This window comes from Arachis ipaensis, chromosome B05, assembly GCF_000816755.2.
Source record: "Arachis ipaensis cultivar K30076 chromosome B05, Araip1.1, whole genome shotgun sequence".
In the NCBI taxonomy this organism is placed as follows: domain Eukaryota; kingdom Viridiplantae; phylum Streptophyta; class Magnoliopsida; order Fabales; family Fabaceae; genus Arachis; species Arachis ipaensis.
Window position 1 is genome coordinate 29,245,571 of NC_029789.2, and position 4,742 is coordinate 29,250,312.

Here is a 4,742-nt window from a genome sequence, read left to right on the forward strand (position 1 = left end):
GCTATGCTCCTCATCGCTGTCGCTGCCGTTGTTCCTCGTCGTTCGGTCCTCGATCGCCGCTAGATCTCGCCGCCAGATCTCGTCGCTACTCGTCTCCCTTGCTCGACTTCGACGCCAGCAGATCCGAGAGGGTGGATGTCGCGCGTCGCTCGCCATTTCTACTGCTCCTCCTCCCTCAGTCGCCGGTTGTCGCTGCTCTTCGCCGGCCGTTTCTTCTCCTCGCCGTTTCTACTACTCACCGATTTTGTTATTTATGTTGTTGAATTTGTTTGATTTGTGGATTTTGTTAATTACATTGATTTCTGATTATGCTCCTCGTCGTTTGTTGATTTTGTTCATTTCTACTGATTATGTTTTTAATTTGATTCTGCTTCTGGTTGTTCTGCTTCTGGTTGCTTGTGTTTCTGGTTATGGTTGCTTGTGCTTCTAGTTCTGATTTTGCTTCTAATTCAATTTCATTCTGCTCCTGCTTCTGGTTATTTGTGCTTCTGGTTTTGGTTTTTATTTTAATTCCATTGTTTCTGCTTCTGGTTGTTTTTTTTTAATGTTTATTACATTGTTAGATTGTTGTTGTTACTAATGCTTTGATGAAGATGAAGATGATGGTGGTGATGGTGGGTTCTGGTTCAGCTTCAGTTTCTGTTCTGTTTTTGGGTGATTTTGGAGAAGAAGGGGGAATGGTATTTTTGTCCGAAGGATGATTTTAAAACTACGTTAAACCTTTGGGACCATTTTGTAGAGAAAAAAAAAGGTTGGGGACGAAATAAATTTTCAGCCCCTACCTTAAGGACCAAAATCATACTTAACCCTTCGATTTACTACTAAAAAGCACATATATTGTAACACCCTACCACACAAAGCTTTACGCTTAAGTCGTAAAACAGAGGTGATGTGGTATTACGACCTCTAAAATAAAATAAGTACATATAATAGCAGAAGAGTTATAATATACTAGGAGCCTTGAAGGATAGGATGCTTTAAGTTCCAAATGCATGCTCACAAACGTTTATGCCATATATATCAATCAGATATCCTAATAGCACATAAACACATGTACAGAGAATGCACAGAAGCACAATCAGTCCGTCTTTCAGGCTCTATAGGAACGAACTGCTCTGATACCATAATGTAACACTCTACCACAAATTTCGATGAGCTCTACCCTAATTTAATATAGCATTCACATTTCTAATCCTCCTTATTAAAAACTAATTTATTGACTAATTATCTACTAATTTAACCGGGGTTTACATATATAGTAAACCGAATTTTAACAGATTATTGACATTTATATTTTAAAGTTAATATAGAATAAATAAACAATTATTTAAAAGTAATAAATATCAATAAGAAAATACCCTCATTTGGATTCAAATAAAATATTAAAAAAATCAAAACAAATAAAAATAGAAATCTAACTTTTGTATTTTAGTTCAAATTTCAAAAAATCTATATTTTTTATAAATTTATTTGTAAAAAACTAATTTTTTCATTTTAAATTCATAAGTTTATAAAAATGTAGATTTTCTGAAATTTGAACTAAAATACAAAAGTTAGATTTCTATTCTTATTTGTTTTGATTTTTTTAATATTTTATTTGAATCCAAATAAAGGTATTTTCTTATTGACATTTATGTTTAAAGTTAATACTTAAAAGTAATAAATGTCAATAATCTGTTACAAATAGTAAATCGAATAAAGTTTATTATTTAATTCAATTTAATATATATCTCCTGCGTTTCGAATTTTATTCTTTAGTAAATCGAAACAAGTGATTTTAATTTACATTGTTCTTTACTAGTTCGAATCATATTGATTCAATTTAGTACTATAACGTCTAATTCAAATTTAACAAATTCGATTTATATAGTTATATGCACGAGGTCATACATGTAACGTTTCTGATTTTGAAACTTTTATGTAATATTAGTTGGTGTTTGATTTAATGATGAGTTTTATGTAATATTTGTATATATATTAATATATATTATTTTTTATAAAAAACAATTAATATATTTTTTATATGATATATTTGAAAAAAATATTGTAAGGATCTATTATTCTTTTTACATGTTTCGAAATTAGAATCAATGAGGATTGAGATTGATGAATGTGATGATGAAAAAATTTCATACAAGAGAAAAGTTTTTAAAATACAAGTTCCTACTTTTAAAAGAAGAAATGATGTTAAAGCTTATTTGAAATAAAAAAAAAGGTATAGTTGATTTTTGCATATTTTAATTTTTTTTAAAGCAAAAAAATGTCATATTGACAGAGGCCAAATTTTCAAACGATGCACGTATTTAGTGGAATAAGTTAGATAGATTCAGAAGAAGGTATAGAAAAAGTTCAATTTGCACTTGAAAGAAGATGAAAAAAAAATCATGAGAAACTAGTTTCTCATATCACACAAGGAGTTTTTTGAAAATTTTTGTAAGTTGAAACAAATATCAAAATTTGTAAAGAAGTATCACAAGGAGTTATTAAATTTGATGAGTAAGGTTAATTGAAAAAAAGTTCTAAGAATTCTTATGGAGCAATTTTTGGTTGGATTAAACTAAGAAATTGTAACGAGGTTGAACTTTATCATTATGCAACAATGGAGGATCTAGTCAATTTGGCCATTAACATGAAAAAGTAGCAACAATTTATTACAATTTGACTCTCTTCAAACTCTAATTCTGTAAAAATTTTTAAAAGAATAAAAGTTTGAGAATAAGACAAAATTCAAAGTTTAAGATTTCAAAAAGAATCATATAGAACAATATAAAAAGAAGAGTTCTTATAATTTCATCTTTAATTCTCTTTCATAGCTATAGTAATAGAAGAATTTGTTGAGTATGTTATAAATAGAGATGTATACTTAAAAGAATTAAATGTGTAAAAATTCTTAAAGGAATCCTTGAGAAGCGAGCAATTTGAAAAATAAGAGAGAAAAAGAGAAGAATTTGAGAAGATAAAAAAAATAAGAAAAAGAGTGAGGGTTTAAGTGAAAAAATCAATATTTGAGTGAAAGAGAGAATTTAGAGAGAAAGAAAGAGAACATTGAGAAAAAAAATCAATGAGTAAAAAAGAAATTGAGAGTAATAAACACACTTGTAAAAGAGATCTAGAAATACAGTGCTAATTTTAGATAAAAGCCTTTAATTTCTCATATTAAAACTAACTATGAGCTACCTAATATTTTTATGACACTTTTTCAAGGCTTCGCATGTTTTGTGTTAATTTTTGAAGTCATTAATGTGGATGAAAAAAAAAAACAAAAAACAACCAATTCTATATTTTAATGAGTAGATACATGGATTAAATTTTAAGTACTCAACATATAATAAAGTGTTGTATATTTTTGCATTTAATAATTGAAGGGATCTTGAACAAGAGACATGCAGAGTGAATTGAATTACTTGATTATTCTCCATATATAATTTGAACAAGATAATAAGAATGCGGTTATTCGTGAGTTGCTCAAAAAGGTATGATTTAGTACTTGTTTAGGTGCCATTGAGTTGATAGAAAAAGGTATTTTTTATTGAAAATATTTTTTTTATATTTTTAGTATGTTTGATAAATTTTTGCAAAAAAATACTTTTATATTATTATACCCAAACATAATTAATAGATAAAAAAATCTTTTTACATGAGATATCCAAACATAAAATTATTTTTACTTTTTTATAAGATCCTTTAAAAAAAGATAACTAAAAAAAATATTTTTTTAGAAACTCACCAAAACAAGTCGTTAATCACTACTCTTACTCCTAATTTATTAGTATTTTGTTATATGAAAAATTTTTATACAACTAATTCTTTTTTGTATATGTTACTTGTTAGAATATTGATTTAACCTTTTAAAGTGTCATAGTAGAGTAAAAAGAATTTTAAATTTGTTATTTATATATTTTTGTTGGTCTTATAAATGTAAGAGTATTGAATGAATTTATTCTGATTGCATTATATGTAAACAAGTTAAATATCAAGTTTTGTCAAATATATTGTGCTTTTTTTTTTTTGTATTCCTATCTATACATGGATTGATATTTTTATAAATTTTCTACTTAATTTGTTTAGTGTTAGAAAACGTAATTATAGTATTATTCTTGTCATGGACAAGATTAATATAATCGTATTTTTAATTATTGCATATCATAATATTAAGAATTTTGCACACATTGCTAAATTATTCTTCAAAGAGGTTGATTATGTGATTACTTATACTAGTTATTTGGATAATTATATCTTGCATGTTAAGAGTGTTTTGGATAATTATTTATAAGATATTGAATTTTCTTATAATTTTACAATTTATAATTCTATTAGTTGTTATTCTTGTGAATCTTTGAATGATTTTAAATAGTTAACTAATTTGGATTTAATGCTTTTATTTTTAAGTGATGTTATTTTAAATGGTAAAAATAAGACTGAAAAAAATAAATTTAAACATATGAAGGCTTATAACACAATTAACAAGAAGAACCTAACTACTATTTAGTAGGTAAAGAAGAGCTATCAAAATATGGTCTTTGAATTAAGAGATTAAATTTGAATTTATTAAAAAAAAAAGAAGCTTCTCATTTTTAGAAAAAAAATACTTGTTACTAGAGAAGATACTTCATTCCAGGTGTTGTTGGGGATTATCAAAATCAATTCCAATGAGAATAATTTTCTTAATAAGTATTATAGTCCACCTATATTTAGTGAATCTAATTTTTTTACATTTGATATATATGCAAAATCGAGGACAA